Here is a 23,453-nt window from a genome sequence, read left to right on the forward strand (position 1 = left end):
TTCTTATCGTGTCGAAGACATATAAAGATTAAGTTTTAAATTTGGCCGGAAATTTCCGGGTCGTCACAGTACCTACCCGTTAAAAAAATTTCGTCCCGAAATTTGAGTGAGGTGGTCATGGCTAACAATAAAAATATTTTTATGACGAATATGAGTTGATGAATAGAGTTTTATCATCATTGAGTAATATGGATAAAATAATTCGATTACTCGAAGCGTACGAGTGAAGCTATCATAAAAGAATGAAATGAAGAAATAGAGATTCATCTTAGCTTTTGACGTAGTCAAGGTTGAATTCCGGAATTCAAGGGATTTAAAGAAAATCTTTGAAATCTATATAAGATTTGATTCTTTGGAAATTAAGGAAATTAAGATCTCTTTAATTAAATGCGATGATCTGCCTCGATTGCTTGGTCCGGTATTTCGCTATAAATCAACCTCTTCTATTCCCTTTATTTTCATCATCCCTATAACTTCTTCCTTAATCTATTCTTCCAAGGATTGTGTAAATGCTTAATCCAGTTTTAATTCTGAGCATTATTCTGGTCATTACAACAATAATCCTTCTCTTTCAATTGCCTCCAGAGGAATCTGTTTTCTTCTATTATGCCTTAGGGATTATTGTCTTTCCAATTCTCCCGTGTCTTTATTTTGTGATTCACATTGATATACACGGTTTGTAATTTATGAGTTTGTGATCGGCTTTGTATTTTCCTTTATATTTCGGAGCTCCATGCTCTTGTTTTCTCTTCCCGACTTCAAGTCAAGCGAATAATGGTCCAGAATTTGTAGATATAGAGTTTTGAATGATTATAATGTTCTAAGTAGGAAGGAACATGATAGCACGATTTGATTTTCAAATTTATCAACATTACGGAAGATAGAACCATCAAGAATACATTTTCTTGATATGTCCAGAGGTTAATTAGAATGAAAGAGTTATGTAACATGGCACATGATGACGTTAGATTCTGTGAATATCACGTTCCATTTAGAAACTCAGCATGACTTACTGTAATATAATCACGTTGGCCGCGCGTCATTATATTATACTAACTCATGCTTCAATTCTCAACACTTCTCCACAATTCATTCATAATTTATACTTAGATTTTACAGAGTTTCCCATATAATGAAACACAGAAAACACGAAGAGGTAGATAATTTCGGACAAGAATATTTATGAAAATATCCTCTGAAATATCGAAGATATTTTTGATGATATTTTAGAGTTTCTAAGTTCGAAGCTTGATGAAGAAAAATTTTCCGCAAGATTTTAACGTGGGCACGGAGCAAAATATTCTTCAAAGATTTCATCGGATCCAGATTTTCCTGGATTTTATAGAGTTTAGTTCTTGTATTTGTTCTTTGTTTCCTTCATGGTTAGCTAAATCCGTTTTTCAGTACCAAATTTTCTATCGAGCGTTCCCAACACTCCATTCTTTATAATCAAACTTTTGACCATTTAGACCATCTACAATTTTTCTGTTCCCTCTGCATTTAATGCTACGATATCTGAATTATCGATTATCAATCCGAGGTGGTTTCAAGAGAATTGTATTTTTAGATGATTAAACGCTGATGGGTGTATGGTGGAATATAAAAGGTTCTTTGGTAACAATAAATGAGCACGCATATATATCAAGGTTATAATAAGGTCGTTTCGGATAAAAGTCGGAGTTGACTTGCTGGAGCTGTGACAAAATTGGCTATTTTGAAGAAGAACTGCAAAGTTATTTTGGGTAATAATAACACTAAAGAAATTAACACAGCTATGTGTTAAACGTTTATTCAGTTTCCGAGGGTTTTTCAGGTGCATAACTATATGCATCAACCTTTTCTTCCGTAGATGAAATGCGGCTGGTTCATCCTCTCGATCGAGGTGTTTTCAAGAATCATGAAAGATTTGAACACAGATTGTAATCGTCAAGATACAAATGAGGTTTAAAATGAGATCAAGTGGCAAACTTGAAGAAATGTTTAGTTTCATATGTTACAATCAATATTTTAATTCATTTTAATTGTCCAATATTATTAGTCCACAGTCGATAGTCCACAATTAACAATCCAATAATTCATATATAGTTTAATATATAATATTCGAATTAATTAATACGTTTCGTGACCCGTATACGTCTCAGACTCGATCACAACTCAAACTATATATATTATTGTAGAATCAACCTCAACCCTGTATAGCTAACTCCCGCATTACTGCATATAGAGTGTCTATGGTTATTCCAAATAATATATATAGATGCGTCGATATGATATGTCAAAACCTTGTATACGTGTCCCGATATTAAAAATGCGTAAAAATAAATAACAGAAATTAAATGACGATAAGTAAAATTGTGAGAATGTAAATTGCGATAAATAAAATGTAACCAGTTAGCTAGGAACAGTTAGCTAGGAACAGTTAGCGTGGATTCTTAACAACATTTCAATTAGTTAGTTCGTTTGTTTCTAACAAATTTTACTTTGTCCGATGTTTTCTTCATTATGCCACTTGTTGGATTCTGATAGATCAAAATCCAAATATGAAATTGAATGAAAATTGTTATTCTGTGGTGAGCAAATACGTATATCGGTGGATGTAAGTAGGATAGTAAATGACTGTTGAATCAGATTCGAAGAATGTACAGTGTAACTTATTAATGTGAAATCTAAATATTCCTCGGGTATTACCTACCCGTTAAAATATTTTCATCATTAATAGTTTGTACAAAAGAAATTTTTAATTACATTCTTTATGAAAACATATATGCATATATATATTTTCTTCAGATGTAATCATGGATTTAATGAGTCAATAAGATATTAAACTCATTTGATTTATCGTTAATACTAGATTACATAATCTCCAAAACTTTAGAAATTACGTAATAGCCATGTCGAGCGAAAATAATCGATGTAGAACGATATGTAGAACGATGATTATACTCGAGGTACAGAATGAGATGTCGAAGCTGGTGACGCGGATGTTGTTGTTGGTGGTACTGTTAGTGCCGGTGATGCTGCTGGTGTTTGTAAGTTTTGAACCATATTCTCCAAGGTTAGCACTCGAGCTCGAAGTTCTTTAACTTCTTCTACTAACCCTGGTTGGTTATCAGAGTGAGGTAGAGATCGGATATCTTCTCTAGTTCCGTTAATGGTAGTCTCAAGACGAAAAATTCTTGCAAAAAGGGTATAAACGGTGTTGCGAACAGGTTCGCCGGTGAGCGGGTCGAGTACTCCAAGGTTAGGTGGTAGATTTGGTTCATGATATGGAGTACCTTCCTCCCTTCTCCATAGGGTGAGTATGTCGCGAACCCACCCCCATCTTCTCCAGTAATCACGGTAGTTGATTGGTTGGTGTGTTCCCGTCACACTGTCTTCGGAGTCAGAGGAACTTGGACGATTCGTAGAGGCCATCCTTTTGCGATCACAGATAAATATTTTTGGTATGAAACGTTTAGAGACAGCAACTGATAGTTGGATGGTATTCTCAATGCATAATATGCATAAATATATATAGTACCAGGATTCCTTAAATTACGGAGAAATTTACGGGAGATATCAGGCAAAGTTTATCGTAATAGATACGCTAAGATATGAATTAGCAGATACGCTAAGATATGGATTTGTCGGTACACTATCTATGCAATAGAGGCAGTAAGACGTGTCTAGACTTTAAGGATGATAAGCAAATAATTTTCGACACTAAATGATAAGCAAAAATTTTGACATGCAGAAACGGTCGAAGTCCAGACCCAATAATGCATCTAAACAACTATCAGTTAGACACACTAATGCACGACCTGGTTCGCTAAGACCACCGCTCTGATACCACCTGTAACGACCCGTCCTTATCCACCTGGACGAAGTCATCAACATTTGGTCCCATTGCGATGATCGACTCCAAGTAATGTCCTTAAAATGAGCAAATGCACAGCGGAAGACTTAATTCGTACCTGAGAATAAACATGCTTAAAAGTGTCAACCAAAAGGTTGGTGAGTTCATAGGTTTATCATGACAATCTTTTCAATATATTAATAGACCACAAGATTTCATTATTTATAAACATAATACACTCGCAAGTGTATGTAAAGCATTCTAAGTGGTTGAGCACTTGGTAACCATACTTAACTATTAATCAACGTCGCATATTCCCTTTATTATGAAATCTCACTACACCGTACCAAGTGTAGCCTACAAAATAAAGTACTGTGCAACCGTTGAATACTGGTCGTCCAGTCCGGTTGGGGTTGTCAGGCCCGATAGATCTATCAACAGGATTCGCGTTTACGCTCCTCACGTAAATATTAGCTACCAAGTATAAAGAAATATGCCATGGTACAACTCAACGTAGAATATATTTTAAGTACTTGTGTCTATTTCGTAAAACATTTATAAAAGCAGCGCATGTATTCTCAGTCCCAAAAATATATATTGCAAAAACAATTAAAAAGGGAGCAAATGAAACTCACCTAATGTATTTTGTAGTAAAAATACATAGAATGACATTGAACAAGTATATGGTTGGTCTCGGATTCACGAACCTATATCAGGTATATATATTAATTCATATAATTGTAATCGAACAAGTTACTTATTAAGTTTAGTAACATATATCATTTCCAGTGTTATATTTATATATATATATATAGATATTTTTATATCTGTTTTATATAATTATTTATTTGATAAAATAATATTAATAATGAATAACGAGTTGTATTATTTTGTAATATTTTTAATAATAAAAAAAAATAATGCTAATAATAATTATTGTTTTTACTAATGAAAATAATAGTTTGATAGTAATAATAATAATTTTAATGTTAAAAATAATAATGATAGTAATAATAATTATAATATTCATAAAAATGATAATAGTGATAATACTAATAATAATAATAATAATAATAATAATAATAACAATAATAATAATGATAATAATAATAATAATATGAACATTTTGATAGAAATGATACTTTAAATAATAATAGTAGTTTAAAATAATAAGTTTAATAATAATAATAATGAAATTAATAGTTTTGATAATATTACTTAATAATAATCATAATGTTTAACAATATCAAATTGGAAATAAAATACTACCTTAAGAATTTCTTTAAAAAAAAACTGCCTAAAGTCAGGATTGAACCCGCGACCCGTTGCTCATTCCCAACACCCACGACCACTACACTATTTTCCATTTTTCTGAATTAAATCCCAACCAATTTATTATAACCCGTGACTCATCTTCTTCATCACTTAACCCATTTAAATTTATTTGACTCATATCATTCATCTTTATAATCTTAAACTTAACATCATCATCCAATATTATCATTATCGATCATCATCCATCTCCATGGTTATCATCTTCAAGTTCACCATTATCATTATAATATTCAGATTACCCGTTCAATTAAAAGTACCAGGGTGTTTTGTTTAGGTTATATCAACTTAGGAAGCCTACAATAATTCGACCCAATAGTCAATCATGGTTCAACAGTGGCTCTCGGCCCAACAACTAATATGTCTACTAGCCCACTAGAAGGAGAAAAATATCGGTCCAAGATAATAACCAAATGAATATCAATTTCTTCCAGGAACCTTATCAAGTGTATTGGCCGACAAAACAAAATTAAAATAAAAGCAGGTGGGGTTCCTGAAATCGACATAAAGGAACCGAGGTTGGATCCCTTATTGTCATCAACATCGATATGTATCATTTGCCATTAGATAGAAATAGCATCAGAGAAAAGAAAAACGTTTTGCAGGTTAGTATTTTCTTTCGATGATTGTGATTATTGTCTAGTGGTGGTTTCGGTAACAGGGATCAACCGGAGCAACAGTTTTTGGGTGTAGTTATATTTTATGGTGTTCAATTATAGTGGTTGTGGAGATATGGTTGGTGTTTGTTGGTTGATGGTTCTCGGAGAGAGAGAGAAAAGACGAGTGAGAGAGATGAATGATGATGACCAAGGTGATCCATAGGTAGTGATAATGGTGGTTTTGTGGTACTGGTGATCACATGAAGAAGAAGGAGGAGGTGTAGAGGTGGCGGTTATGATGGTTGATCTCATGATAATGATCGATGAATGTGGTAGTAGGGTTCTAGCTCGATACAAACAGAATCATTCACAACAGTAACCGTTGCAGGTGTATAAAAGGGTGTCGATAGTTATGGTTGGATTATGGTGATCGATAGCTATTGGTAATGGTGTTGCCCGTAGCTAGTAGCAGGCGGTTTAGCAGCAACGAAACAGATAGCTAGCATTATATATAACGAAGAGGATGATGGTTCTATGTTTAAGGTTAGGAGAGAGTTTGAAAAAGGATCATGGTGATTTGGTCAATTAACATGGGTGACAGTTTAAGATGGTAAAGGTTGGATGGTCGATGGTTTGCGAAACGAAAAACAACAGGTGATGTTTTGCTGTAGAGGGACGGTTTTGGTGGTGGGTTTGAGACGATGGTTGAAGATGATTTTGATTTAATCTTCGACTAACAACAATCCAAGTAGTGGTAACCGAATAACAATATTAATGTATCAAATAAATGGGTTTCATGATGGTGTTAAACATAGGGTTTGTTATTGGTTTGAATCGAAGCAGAGGGAAACGAAGGTGGTTCTAAAGTGAGTAGATGATGGCCGGTGATGATCTCAAAGGTGAAGAGGATGTGTGATTAAGTGTATGCATATGATATACCTTATATGTCTCTTGTATATATAATTGAGTTTGATGATAAAGGTGTAAACACAGTAATATAAAAGTCTTTCTACATAATAATATAAGTTAATATCACGGGTGTAAATTTCGTGAATATTCTTTGTTTTGTTTGGTGACTCAAAAGTCAAGAACACATAATATGGGTTAGTTTTGATACTTATATTCGATGTTTCAACAAATAAAAATAAGTGAGTTCTTGTGATTGATAAGGACAGAGATGCACAACTAACATAAAGGTTTATTCATCAATTAAACACAGTACAATCCATTTACATTAAGTGTGGATTAAATTCACAGGTAATACATAAACAAACAGATTGATAAGAAAAAGATTCATCTAACAAATTATTATTTAAAAATAATATCTATTACTAATAATAATACTTTTAACATTAATAATAATAATTATCATAATAATAGTATTAATATTAATAATAATGTTAATAATTATTATAAATGATAATAATTATAGTGTTAATAATAATATTAATAATAATAACATTATTACTATAACAAATTTTTATTGCTTATCATAATTTATTTTACGTTTTTAATTCTAGTAACAATAAAATTTTATTAATACAATTCAATTTATATATATACATATCTATACATAATTAATTGTTCGTGAATCGTCGAAGGTCAATTGAATATATAAAATAGTTTAAAATTTTTGAGACTCAACCTAACAGACTTTTCTTATCGTGTCGAAGACATATAAAGATTAAGTTTTAAATTTGGCCGGAAATTTCAGGGTCGTCACAATTACATAGCTAATTATTGAGAAACTAATTATTTATCATTTATTTATTTTTCGTTTTGTCGACTAAAGACCAAAAATAGTTATACGATTGATTTGTAATAAGCTTGAAAGTAGTTATTCATTATTTTTTATTTTACTTTTCGTCTTGTCGAGAGAAAAGACCCAAATGCTTAATCAATAATGTGAGACGTACATCAACGATCGGTACAAAGTATTTAATAAAATAAGAAAAACTATATATATATATATATATATATATATATATATATATATATATATATATATAATGATAAAACAGTTATTAAAAAATGAGTTACATAGTTAATTTATAATAAGGAAAAAAGTTAAACAATAATAAAGTGAATAAATATGTGATTGATTTAATAATAATAATAATAATAATAATAATAATAATAATAATAATAATAATAATAATAATAATAATAATAATAATAATAATAATAATAATAATAAAAATAGTTGTTAGACAGTAAAAATTATGTGGTCGATTTATAATGAATAAAAAGTTTATGGTTAAATTGTAAAATATGAAAAGTTGGTGGTAAGTTTATAAAATGTATAAAATTAACTATTATGAAGGTTGGGGTCAAATTATAAAAAAAATAAAAAGTATAGGGTGAATTTGTAAAGCTTATGAATGTCACTATTCATTTAGCATTTATAATTTAGATATTTAGATATATAGATTAATTAGTAAATTAGTAATAGTAATTACTAAACATGCTTACATGTCAATAAAATACGTACACCACCTAATAATTTTAAATTTCATGTCATTATTTAATTCAAATATTTAATTAAAATTATATAAATTCATGTTTACTTTGTTAATTTTCTCTCTCATTTATGTCTTAATTATAGCAAATATATCAGGTGTATCGAAGTTTTCTCTCAAATCAAAATTCACGATTACCAAAAGCAAATCCATGCTCTAGCCAATAGATCAAGTTATTCACATACATTCCAATTATTATAAGATCAATTTACTTACATTATATAAAATAGAAGTTAAATGATGATTTGTAAACCTTTGAATTAACCTGCTGATTGTCTTACATGTCAATAGACCACGTACACCACCTAATAATTTCTAATTACATTCCATTATTTAATTCTGTTATTTAATTAAAGTAATATAAGCTCATGTTTACTTTGTTAATTGTATCTCTCATTTCTGTTTCAACTGAAGCAAATATATCGGGTGTAGTGAAGTTTTATCTGAAACCATAACTCGCGATTACTAAGAGCAAATTCATGGTCTACCTAACAAATCAAGTTATTCAAATGCATTCTGATGATTCCGATTATTACAAAACCAATTTATTGTTCTTCAACAAATCATTATAGTTTTACTTCCAATTTTCCAATTTTAAAATTAAGGTTTTCATATTGGAGGTATATGAGCCGTCTTCGTTCGATTTCTTTGAGGTATATTGTAACAACCCAAACCAACACCCGACAAAACCTTGTGAAAATACGAAATAAAAAAAAAATTTCTGTTGCAGACCATCGGCGCGCCGCGCCATATCTGGCTGTCCCTGGGACTTTTTAACCGCGAAAAGATTGACTAGTTCCCGGCACTTTTAGACAAAACACTTTTTACCGTACTACCAAATATGTAAAACTAACATGTTTCAAATATAAAATTAAAGTTTTACAAGCGGGGCCCACATCGGCCGTTTTACGAGTTTAGTACAATTTACGAGTTTCGACCACCAAAAAGTTTAAGTTCCAAACTACATAATGAGCATGGCGTTTGGGATTAAACTACCCAACTATCGGTCAAACTCCAAGAGCTACTAAAGCCAAAAGCGTCCCCTAGCATCAAGCGGGATCTCTAGTCCAAAACGATGCCCTTACCCTTGTCCAAAACCGAACCTATAAAATGGTAAACAACGAGAGGGTAAGCAAAGCTTAGTGAATGCAATAATTATACGAATACATATATAATTATACCTACTTGCATACACTTACACAACCCCAAACATGCTAGCAAACAACATTAGCTTATCGTCGCAATATCAAGCTATAAATCTCCAATACCACAAGCTAGCATAACAACAGCATATAATTATAACTCGAATAATATAATATGCTTACAACACAAATAACCATGGTTAACCAATAGTACAAGGGAACGGCGCTCGCGAAAACGCCATCGGTGTTCATAACATCCGTTAGGGCACTTAACACCTCGCACCACTAACCCCTAGGGTGGCACCTTAACACCTCGGCACTTCACCCCGAGTGGCATCTTAACACCTCGATGCTTCACTCATTATTTTACGGAGTGGTGTCTTAACACCTCGACACTACACTCCTAGGTGGCATCTTAACACCTCGATGCTACACCCGAGTGGCATCTTAACACCTCGATGCTACACTCTTCACGTGAAACGTGGTGTCTTAACACCTCGACACTACACCTTTCACGCTACAACAAATAGATACATTATATACATACGCATATAATTATTCCACTCACCTCGAAGTCTTCGTGTAAGATAACCGCACTTGCAACGTCAATGTAACGTACCTATTCCATTTTAGCACATAATCAATTCACAACTCAAGTCGGTCAAGCAACTCACTTAACAATCTAGAGTCTTTTGACCCTAAGTGCAATCCCGACCCATTTTGCACCTTTAACCCTAATAATGGGTTAACTTCACCAAAAACCCTAACTTTAGCCAATTAAGGTATTAACACACTTTTAACCACGAAGTTAACTCGTTTTCACACATGCAAGGCCACTTAGGTCATTAAAGACCCATTTGACCCATTTCAAGGTCAACACACCCATTTGGGTCATCCAAACCCAAATAACACCCATTCACATATCATTAAGGTGTTCTAGTACATAAACTAACCAATTTAGGTTCATAATCTAATTTAACACTTTGAAAACCCTAATTGGTCATCCTTGAGTCTTCATGACCCAAATTCCCCAAGAAACCCCTAATTTACTAGCAAATGGGTTTTATGAGTCTTAATAACCCAAACCCTAACCCCTAATGCAATTAAAGTAGGAAATTGGGTTTTATAACTTACCAACACAATCACCACGTAGCTATCGACTAGATGAACGACTTTAGAACTTGCACCAAGACCCGATTCAACCTCCTTCAAGCTCTAATGAAGCTTTCTCACTCAAGGATGCACTCTCTCACTAGAAATTGAATTTGAGAGGATAAGGTTGTTGGAAGTGGAGTGAATGAAGCTCCAAAACTGATCCAAGGTATTAAATTCGGGCTCCAAAGTGAATTGACCAAAATGCCCTCCAATTGTCTAATTAAAAGGAGAAGAGGATTCTGTCACAGACAGATGGCGCGGCGCGCCACTAGGCCGCGCGGCGCGCAACCCTCCCAGTCCAGCTTCTTTTGCCTTTTAAAATATATACAACCAAACCCCGATCCAAGTACCGCACAATACACTTATATACACATATGTACACTACGAATACTCGGGTCTTACAACTCTCCCCCACTTATTCGGATTGCGTCCTCGCAATCCAAGCCGCATGACACGAGGGAAGATAAACCAACACGAACTCTTCGGGTTCCCAAGTAAACTCGGAACCTTTACTTCGTCGCCATTGAACCTTGAAAGTTTTCACCTCTTTATTTCTCAGCATTTTCACCTTCTCGTCAAGGATAGCAATCGGTTCCTCGACATATTCTAACTTGTTGTTTAGCTCGATCTCGTCTAAAGGCATCCATGAGGAATCATCCGCAAGACACTTACGGAGGTGGGAAACATGAAATGTATTATGGATCCCCGCAAGCTCTTCGGGTAATTCCAATCGATATGCAACTTCACCAACACGAGCTAAAACCTTGAATGGCCCAATAAACCGAGGAGCTAACTTTCCCCGTTTTCGAAATCGAATAATACCCTTCCATGGCGAAACTTTAAGCATCACCATGTCGCCTTCTTGAAATTCGATCGTTCGCCTACGTTTGTCAGCATACGACTTTTGCCTATCTTGAGCCTTCTTCAAATGTTCCCGAATAATATCAATCTTGTTGTTCGTCTCCAAAACCAAATCGGTACTCCCGATCTCTCGTTGACCCACTTCTCCCCAACAAACGGGAGTTCGACATCTACGCCCATAGAGCATCTCATACGGTGGCATCCCGATCCTAGTATGATAACTATTATTGTACGAGAATTCCACCAAAGGCAAATGCTCGTCCCAACTACCACCAAAATCAATAATGCACGCCCGTAACATATCTTCTAGAGTTTGGTTCGTACGTTCGGTTTGACCGTCCGTTTGAGGATGATACGCCGTGCTCAACTTCAATTGCGTACCCATATCTTCATGAAACTTTTCCCAAAATCGAGATGTAAAACGGGTATCTCGGTCCGAGATAATAGATATAGGAACCCCATGTCGCGAGACCACTTCCTTGATAAACAACTTAGCCAAGGTCTCCGACGATATCGCTTCTTTAATGGGAAGAAACAAGGCGCTTTTTGTCAATCGGTCAACTATAACCCAAATCGAATCGAATTGGGTTCTCGCCGTTTTAGGTAACTTTGTAATGAAATCCATGGTAATGTGCTCCCATTTCCATTTCGGGATTTCTAACGGTTGCAATTTACCATACGGTTTTTGGTGTTCGGCTTTTACTTGCAAACACGTGATGCATCGCTCAACATACTTCACAACATCACGCTTCATGCCCGGCCACCAATAATCTTTCTTCAAGTCAAGGTACATTTTCGTCGCGCCCGGATGAATGGAGTATTTTGACTTATGTGCTTCATCAAGTAGCACTCGTCGGTAATCACCCATCTTAGGCACCCACACCCTTCCTTGAAAGGACAACAACCCACGCGGACCCATAGTAATAAACTCCGATTGGCCCACGATTCGCTCCGTATGCTTGTTGTGAACATAAGCCTCTATTTGAATCTCACTAAGCTTTTCAAGAAAATCGTTGGTAATAATCAAACGTAACGACCCCACTTTTATCGCCGGATGTTGACTCTTTCGACTCAACGCATCCGCGACCACATTCGCCTTACCCGGATGATAAAGTATTTCACAATCGTAGTCTTTCACCACATCCATCCACCTACGTTGGCGATAATTCAAATCTCGTTGATTAAAGAGATGTTTCAAACTCTTATGATCCGAATAAATCGTACACTTGACACCATACAAGTAATGGCGCCAAATTTTCAACGCATGCACTACCGCCGCCAACTCAAGATCATGAGTCGGATACCTCGTTTCATGTTCCTTTAATTGTCGAGAGGCATAAGCGATGACCTTACCTCTTTGCATTAGAACACACCCGAGACCATTTAAGGAAGCATCACAATAAACCACCATGTCTTTAACACCTTCCGGCAACACTAACACCGGAGCTTGACACAACTTCTCTTTTAACAATTGAAAAGCAATTTCTTGCTCGTTCTCCCAATTGAACCTAGCATTCTTTCTTGTCAACTTCGTCAATGGAGAAGTAATCTTAGAAAAGTCTTGGATAAACCGACGATAATAACCGGCCAATCCGAGAAAACTTCGGATTTCCGTAGGCGTAGTCGGTCGTCCCCAACTCTTCACCATTTCGATCTTCCCCGGATCTACTTGAATACCGTTTTCGTTCACGATATGACCAAGGAATTGAACTTTCCTTAGCCAAAATTCACATTTGGAGAACTTTGCATACAAATTCTCCCTTCGTAGCGTCTTCAATACTTCACGCAAATGATGTTCATGTTCCTTCATACTCTTCGAATAAACGAGTATGTCGTCAATGAACACAATTACCGACTTGTCCAACATAGGTTGGCACACTCGGTTCATAAGATCCATGAATGCCGCCGGTGCATTCGTAAGACCAAAAGGCATTACCACAAACTCAAAATGCCCATAACGCGTTCGAAAAGCCGTTTTCTCAATATCTTCCTCACGGACCCGCATTTGGTGATAGCCGGACCGTAGGTCGATTTTAGAGAAATACGTTGCACCTTGGAGTTGATCAAACAAATCGTCGATCCTAGGTAACGGATAACGATTCTTGATCGTCACTTTATTCAACTCACGGTAATCAATGCACATACGCATACTACCATCTTTCTTCTTCACAAATAACACCGGAGCGCCCCATGGCGAAGCACTCGGTCGAATAAAACCCTTCTCGAGCAACTCTTGGGTTTGATTTAACAACTCTTGCATTTCCGTTGGTGCTAAACGATAAGGAGTTTTAGCAATGGGAGTAGCTCCCGGAACCAACTCAATACGAAACTCAACTTGTCTTTCCACCGGAACACCCGGTAATTCGTCCGGAAAGACGTCTTCGAATTCACTAACAACCGGAATTTCACGAATAGGTGGTGGCTCATTGCGAGTATCAACAACATGAGCAAGGAAAGCCATGCCACCGGAAACAACAAAACGACATGCCCGTGTAAAAGTGCATATCGGCACCGGTCTCCTTCGCTTATCACCATGAATAATTAACTCTCCCCCACTTGGGGTCTTCACACGAATAAACTTATCATGGCATGCAATATCGGCTCTATAATGATTGAGCCAATCCATACCAATGACAATATCAAAGTCGCCCAAGGTCATTGGAATAAGATCAATTTTAAAGGTTTCAGCACCAAAAACAACATCACAATTTTCACACACATCAACCACTAGCACTGTCTTGCCGTCCGCTATTTCGACTTCTATCGGACGACTTAACTTAGCTAACGGTCTATTAAGTTTAGGTACAAATTTAGGAGACACAAACGACAAATTTGCACCGCTATCGAAAAGAATCCTTGCCGAATTAAAATTAACCATGTAAGTACCTGAGACAACTTCGCGCGATTGTTTGGCTTCATCATTGGTCATCAAATAGTTGCGACCCCTAGCCGTACCCGCCGTCTTCTCTAAACGCTTAACATTATCGTTGCGCAAATCGGGACACTCCGGCTTCTTATGCCCTTCTTTACCGCAATTAAAACAAGTGAGCTTGTTTCCGGAAGATGGTTTTGGACAATCACGAGCCATATGACCCGCTTGCCCACAATTATAGCACGTAAAAGTAAAACCCCCGGAAGCGCCCTTCCTCACGCTATTGACACTTTCGGAACTTTTCTTGTTCTTTTTGTTCGAAAAGTTTGAATAGCTCGAACCTTCACTTTTTCTCTTGCCAAAAGTAAAACCACTCTTTCTTAAGATGAGCGACTCGAAACCTTTGGCCATGTCAAACAACTCATCAAAGCTTTTCACTACGTTCACACTAATCTTATCTTGATAGTTGTCATTCAAGGTTCGATAGAAATCTTCCTTCAACATCTTATCATTCCCGACGTACTCCGGGCAAAATTGGGTCTTGGACAAAAACACGGATTTAAGAGTGTTCAAATCCATCGACCCTTGCCTCAAGGAACGTAACTCGTCCTTAAGCCTAGTAAGATCGGCCGAAGTTCGGTATTCCTTGAAAAATTCGGACTTGAATTCATCCCAAGTGAATTCCATGCATTGCTCTTCACCATAAACTTGGAGCTTTGCGTCCCACCACAACTTGGCATCGCCCCTCAACATACTACACCCGTACCTTGTCCTCTTATCGAGAGGACATTCACAAGTACGGAAGGCCCCCTCCATATCGGAGATCCAACGGGCGCTCTTAAGAGGATCTCTTTCACCATCAAAAGAGGGAGGTTGAGAGTCCTTGAAATTCTTATAGAAAAAGTCCCGTCTTCCCACATTATCTTCGCGAAGAACGGCCTTAACTTGCTCCCTTACCACATTGACTAATTGCTCGTCAATCGTATCTAGGAACATCTTCTTAACGTCCTCGAGAAAAGCTTCATGATGCCTTTTCAAAATGGCCTCAACCTTGGCCGTAAACTCGACTTCTTCACTAGTACCTCCGCCGTTGATATCATGCCCGTTTCTCATCTTCATTCTATAAGACGGAATAGATTAAACAACGAGACGAAAAGGATTTAACACATAAGTATATACATATACACCACACTACCCCATCTTGCTCAACAATCGTCGTACATCGCTTGTTTGACACGATTTGAACCCGTAACAATGGTAGCTAATCATTGTTACGAGAGCACGTCGCATTAACTTGCTAGTACAACGTCCATCTCGCTCGATGCTCACTAAACATACATAACAAATAGCACATGATTAGTTTACATAAACCTATGCACAAACCAATCCCGATCCGACCCAAAGTCCTACAAGTCCCGCATAAACGCGCACACAAAAAGTCTAAGTCTAGGCGCCTATCTCAAGTCACCTAAATCCCTTAGACCATGCTCTGATACCACTTGTAACAACCCAAACCAACACCCGACAAAACCTTGTGAAAATACGAAATAAAAAAAAAATTTCTGTTGCAGACCATCGGCACGCAGCGCCATATGGCCCGCGCGCCGCGCCATATCTGGCTGTCCCCGGGACTTTTTAACCGCGAAAAGATTGACTAGTTCCCGGCACTTTTAGACAAAACACTTTTTACCGTACTACCAAATATGTAAAACTAACATGTTTCAAACATAAAATTAAAGTTTTACAAGCGGGGCCCACATCGGCCGTTTTACGAGTTTAGTACAATTTACGAGTTTCGACCACCAAAAAGTTTAAGTTCCAAACTACATAATGAGCATGGCGTTTGGGATTAAACTACCCAACTATCGGTCAAACTCCAAGAGCTACTAAAGCCAAAAGCGTCCCCTAGCATCAAGCGGGATCTCTAGTCCAAAACGATGCCCTTACCCTTGTCCAAAACCGAACCTATAAAATGGTAAACAACGAGAGGGTAAGCAAAGCTTAGTGAATGCAATAATTATACGAATACATATATAATTATACCTACTTGCATACACTTACACAACCCCAAACATGCTAGCAAACAACATTAGCTTATCGTCGCAATATCAAGCTATAAATCTCCAATACCACAAGCTAGCATAACAACAGCATATAATTATAACTCGAATAATATAATATGCTTACAACACAAATAACCATGGTTAACCAATAGTACAAGGGAACGGCGCTCGCGAAAACGCCATCGGTGTTCATAACATCCGTTAGGGCACTTAACACCTCGCACCACTAACCCCTAGGGTGGCACCTTAACACCTCGGCACTTCACCCCGAGTGGCATCTTAACACCTCGATGCTTCACTCATTATTTTACGGAGTGGTGTCTTAACACCTCGACACTACACTCCTAGGTGGCATCTTAACACCTCGATGCTACACCCGAGTGGCATCTTAACACCTCGATGCTACACTCTTCACGTGAAACGTGGTGTCTTAACACCTCGACACTACACCTTTCACGCTACAACAAATAGATACATTATATACATACGCATATAATTATTCCACTCACCTCGAAGTCTTCGTGTAAGATAATCGCACTTGCAACGTCAATGTAACGTACCTATTCCATTTTAGCACATAATCAATTCACAACTCAAGTCGGTCAAGCAACTCACTTAACAATCTAGAGTCTTTTGACCCTAAGTGCAATCCCGACCCATTTTGCACCTTTAACCCTAATAATGGGTTAACTTCACCAAAAACCCTAACTTTAGCCAATTAAGGTATTAACACACTTTTAACCACGAAGTTAACTCGTTTTCACACATGCAAGGCCACTTAGGTCATTAAAGACCCATTTGACCCATTTCAAGGTCAACACACCCATTTGGGTCATCCAAACCCAAATAACACCCATTCACATATCATTAAGGTGTTCTAGTACATAAACTAACCAATTTAGGTTCATAATCTAATTTAACACTTTGAAAACCCTAATTGGTCATCCTTGAGTCTTCATGACCCAAATTCCCCAAGAAACCCCTAATTTACTAGCAAATGGGTTTTATGAGTCTTAATAACCCAAACCCTAACCCCTAATGCAATTAAAGTAGGAAATTGGGTTTTATAACTTACCAACACAATCACCACGTAGCTATCGACTAGATGAACGACTTTAGAACTTGCACCAAGACCCGATTCAACCTCCTTCAAGCTCTAATGAAGCTTTCTCACTCAAGGATGCACTCTCTCACTAGAAATTGAATTTGAGAGGATAAGGTTGTTGGAAGTGGAGTGAATGAAGCTCCAAAACTGATCCAAGGTATTAAATTCGGGCTCCAAAGTGAATTGACCAAAATGCCCTCCAATTGTCTAATTAAAAGGAGAAGAGGATTCTGTCACAGACAGATGGCGCGGCGCGCCACTAGGCCGCGCGGCGCGCAACCCTCCCAGTCCAGCTTCTTTTGCCTTTTAAAATATATACAACCAAACCCCGATCCAAGTACCGCACAATACACTTATATACACATATGTACACTACGAATACTCGGGTCTTACATATATGGTAAATCCACTGTTATGAATTTTGGACTTTCAACCATTTAACCTTAGTTGGTGTTCGATTGATTTCTTGGAGGTAGATCGCAACAGGAACAGTCATTAGCACAACTCGAACTTGAAGCAACAACATGCGCCTATCTACCAAAGATAGCGGCGACACTAAAAGCCGTCAAATGATCTTAATCACCCGCTAATTTTTCCTCTTTTTTTACCATTATGTAAGTAACTAGAGGGGGGTGAATAGTTACTTAGTGCGATTTTTAAAGCTTTTTCCGATTTAGAACTTGAGATTACTATAATGTGATTTGATTTGTTTGTTCACAAGTATGACTAAAGTAAAGATAAGGGATAAGAGAACAAACACGGAGATTTATAGTGGTTCGGGAAGATGTTAACTAATCTTCCTTAATCCACTCTTCAATTCTAACGAATTGAGAGTTAGTTTCACTATGATGCTCCAAACTCGGTGGAGTGTCCGGATACAACACTAGCTCCTCGATAAGCCGCAACTTATGAACCCTTACGTCCCTTTGAAGAATTCACAATCACCAAATGCTCTTACCACAAGATATGACGACCCGACAAAATCGCCATTGACGGCGCCGTCAACTTAGGTCCCGTTACGTGGTCATAGTCCCTAAATGAGACGCGTTTGACCAAAATTATGTCGCAATCACTTGAAATGTGTATGACTTGCAAAGTTTTAAGTAAACCAAACGGTTCGACAACAAGTATAAGTTTATAAAAGTTACATGGTGTAAATAAAATAACTTGCGACATAATATAAGTTAAAAATCACGAATGCTATCAATAGCGTAAGCATGTAAACATTAAGTTTAAATCCAAAGGTGCTATCACTAGCGTATGCATGTATGTTTGATCCCAAGCAAGTAATCAAAGTGTGCGGAAGCATGTATCAAGTAGCCAAGTATGAACCTGAGAAACATATAGAAAACTGTCAACGAAAAACGTTGGTGAAATCATAGGTGTATTTGTAAACATTGTTTTTGAACCACAAGGTTTAGTATAAGTTGATTATCTAAATCGTTTGCATTCCAAAGTTATTGTACGTTCGCGAGCACCCAATTATTAAGACTTAACTGTTTTACGAACCCCGTTATCATAGTGTTAGAACCTACACTATACCCGAAAATATATTTCATCCGCTATCGGTAGCGAACCGTCCGAATGAGGGCGCGTCAAGCCCGTATGGATCCACACAACATAAGTTCATGTTTACACCCTACAAGTGTAACTAATGATAATTGAATTGAGGCTTTTTGTTCTAACTCGCTGTGGAATGTTTGTTTTCGTACTTGTGTTCAAAGCATAAAAGTATGATACGTATATGTTTCTCATCCCATGATTTAAAGTATAAAAGTTGTTGAAAAGATGGGACTATGATCTCACCTTGAGTGCACGAGTATAAAGGTACTTCACAAAGTAAACGTGTGCATGAAAGTTGTTTAGTCTTGACCTAAACAAGTAAGTTATATCAATACCGGGTAAAATACGGTCGGTCAAAGTTGTTCAATTAGTCATATGGCTCGTTACGACTCGATTATATAGCATGTGAATCACGTTGTCAAGTTTCATACAAGATACAAGTACAAGAGAGAGGTTATAACGATTAAACAATGTATTGGTTAAGTTTGAATAAAAGTCAACTTTGGTCAAGTCAAAGTCAATGAAAAAGTCAACACGATCGGGTCGAGTCTCGGACAATTTTTCTGAGCTAATTAATCATATATGAGCATGTTAGAATAAGTTACATGTTAATCGGAGGTGCGTAGCATAGTTAGAATTTAACGTGAAAAGGAAAATTGAACAACCCACAAACGCGGCAAACACCGCGCCGCGCCAAATGATGGCCGCTCCGCGCCAATGGGCGTGAGCTAATTCCTGGGCTGTTTCAAATGTTTAAGTTTCGAACTAAAATTCACCAATTCACAAATAACGAACCGTAAACATTCAAAACACGTATCTCATATCGATGGAAAGCTACTTTAACGAGGGATACAACTAAGATCATATAATCAACCAAAACTAGCATTTACAACACTTAAATCCATATCGAAAGATAATTGGATGTTCATTATCAAAAGTTCAAAGTTCATAAACGCATAAGATGATTCGAGAATCCAATTTACACATACGATATGCCGTTTCGAAGGTAATTAAACATACATTGCAACTAAACACTTACTAACAACGTTTTATAGCATTCAAAGCATCAAAAGTTCATTTTAGAAGCTATCAAACCCTAACCAAGAATCACAAAATCAATAATCATGTTAGTGATGTTTTTCCAAGTCAACCTACACATCAAATTGAAGCTAATGATGCTAGTAACATATTTAATACATGAACTTTAACATTTAATCACCCAAAATCAAAGATTTAGCTAGTCACTTTTCAAGTTCAAGCTAGTTACTCAAAATAACAAGATCGAGCAAATAAATCACATACTCATGTTAGACTCGAGCCATAGACACTAACTAACACCATTTCAAGTTAAAAACACTAAGAACATGAAATCTAGAGTTTTTAGAAAGTTACCCAAAAGAGATGAAATTAGTATCAAGTTGTAGAGGAAGATGCGAGGATTCCAAATATGTAATTTGTTTTGATGTTTGCTTCCTTGAAATGATTTAGATGATGATTTAATGAATTGGGTGAGATGAGTGTTCTTGTAACTAGAGAGAAAAGATGTGGTGGGGAAGTAGTAGTGAATGAGTGGAGATGAGATGGGGTTTGACTAGTTGACCTAGTCACTAGTTTGGTCCCTTGGCAACTTTGGTCCCTCGAGTTTAAAAGCGGGTGCGTGAATTAACCAAACGAATTATTTTAAAAACGCTAAAGTAAATGAGAGATGTTATAATTAAATAACAGAAATATTAAAATGCTAATCAATGAAGGATACGAATCTAGATAACGAAAGACATTATTAAAAAAAGACGGGCGTTAAAAATAAATTAACGAAAAAAGGCGGGTTATTACATTACCTACACCTTAAAAGAAATTTCGTCCCGAAATTTAGTTGGAAGTAGTAGTCGTCGTTTCTTCCTCGAGACCTTGCGTTGCAAATTCTACGAATAAGTGAGGGTACTCCCTTCTCATTTGATCTTGGCATTCCCACGAACTTTGACGATCGGGATTTTACTTCGTTTTTAAAGTTTGGTTTCACAACTCATAATTTCAACCGATTTTCCCATGAAGTGGAGTTTGTCATCGATAGTAAGCTCATCGAAAGGAATAACAAGTACTTGTTTGGCAAGACACTTCTTTAAGTTTAATACATGGAATGTAGAATGAACGGATTTCGATTGATTTGTGAGTTCAAAACGGTAAGAAACGGGTCTAATACGCTCCAAGATTTTAAAAGGATCAAAATATCATGGATTTAGCTTTCTACGTTTCTCGAAACGGATTACACCTTTTCAAGGTGCGACTTTTAACGTTACGCGGTCACTCACTAGGAATTCGAGAGGTTTACGTCTAACATCGGAATTCTTTTGGCGACTACGGGCTGTCTTGAGCCTTTCTTGGATTTGAATGATCTTAACGGTTATTTCATGAATGAGTTCGAGTCCGGTGGTTTGCTTGTCACCTACTTCGGCCCAACGAATAGGAGAACGATATTTGAGGCCATATAAAGTTTCGAAAAGGTGCAGCGTTAATACTCGAATGATAACTATCGTTGTAAGAGGAATCAATTAAAGGCAACAATACAAGTTCGTGATATGTTTTTCCAAGGCTTGAATCGTACATTTGTTTGGTCCGTCGGTTTGTGGATGGTACGCGGTACTCATGTCTGAACGTGTCCCCAAGGCTTCTTGTAAGTCTAGAAGTGAAACGAGCATCTCGATCCGAAATAAATGACAATGACACACCGTATTGAGATAGAATTCCTATAATATATAGTTGTACAAGTCTTTCCCATCTTGTCGATTTCTAAAATACGTTTGTTAGAACAAGTTTCTTATTGGTTTCTGAAAAACGTTCGTAATGACTATTCACCCTCGTGGCAAATACTAGTATAACGTGAAGAGTCTCTCTCTCCATTGAGAATTTAGATAAAAGATTTCCTTACATGGAAGTACGAGTGTAATGCAAGAGAAGTTTCTGCCTCGATGTGAGCATATCAAGCGTTTTGTAGTTCGTCGATAAAACTGTGCGAAGACGAGATTGTGTACACGTGTAACATATGTTTTGAAGTTGAAAGAATTGGTCATTCGTTCAAAAGCATAAATATGGTTTGGCAATACTCAAAGGTGGGTCCTTAGTATGGTTGTTATCAATATTCTCGGAGTTTTCGGATGGCAATAAAGGAAAATAAAGTCATGTACATGGCACATGGTGGTGATTAGGTTGATCGAGTCCAATCACCATCACGAGTCATTAGAACTTTGGTATGACTTACCATAATATAACTATGTTGATCGAGTGTCGTTATATTATGCTAACTCATACCTCCATTCCCACATCACTCCATAGAATCAAGTTCGTGTAATCGTGAAGATTTAAAATGAACAAAGTGTAACGGCATCTCTAACGTGACTCGTATTAAATCGAAAGAATTAGTGAAACTCTGAAGATGCGTTTCCTGAGGGAAGTGTATAACTGGTTGTTCACGTCAATGCGGTTCAAATCAAACAATAATGTCTTTAGGTACGAAAAGAGTTACGAATTATGATAACGAGTAGTACGCAACCGTAGTGATAAGCAGTGATGGCGATACTCATCTAGAGTAGTGGTGGTAGTAACAAGAAGTGGTAGATAGCGAAGAACAACGGTGTAACATCGGTAGTGGCTAGTGATTGCCATAGTGGTGGAAACTTTATAGTACTTGCGGATAGTAAGCTGGGACGGTGGTGAACAACAATCTGGGAGACAGAGTTCTCGAACTAGCGTAACTAATGAAGTCGTCGTCCTCCTTACGCGTATGAATCTTAAGTTTACGTGTCATACCCGAAAGTGGCAGAGTACGAGTTCGTATGATGAAAATTTGGTACCATTAAGAAGTTCACCTGAGAAAGATTCAAGTATAAATGCACAAGTAGTCAAGTAAGTGCTATCTATAGCAAATGCAAGTCAGAATGCAATGATTATCTGGTTATAGTCTAGATTCACTATTGCGTCCTAACGACTCTCTCAGACACACTAATGCACATCCTAGATCCCTAAAACCAACGCTCTGATACCAACTATGACGACTCGACAAAATCACCATTGACGGCGCCGTCAACTTAGGTCCCGTTACGTGGTCATAGTCCCTAAATGAGATGCGTTTGACCAAAATTATATCGCAATCATTTGAAATGTGTATGACTTGCAAAGTTTTAAGTAAACCAAACGGTTCGACAACAAGTATAAGTTTATAAAAGTTACATGGTGTAAATGAAATAACTTGCGACATAATATAGGTTAAAAATCACGAACGCTATCAATATCGTAAGCATGTAAACATTAAGTTTAAATCCAAAGGTGCTATCACTAGCGTATGCATGTATGCTTGACCCCAAGCAAGTAATCAAAGTACGCGGAAGCATGTATCAAGTAGCCAAGTATGAA

The sequence above is a fragment of the Rutidosis leptorrhynchoides genome, chromosome 6, assembly GCF_046630445.1.
Source record: "Rutidosis leptorrhynchoides isolate AG116_Rl617_1_P2 chromosome 6, CSIRO_AGI_Rlap_v1, whole genome shotgun sequence".
NCBI classification, from domain to species: domain Eukaryota; kingdom Viridiplantae; phylum Streptophyta; class Magnoliopsida; order Asterales; family Asteraceae; genus Rutidosis; species Rutidosis leptorrhynchoides.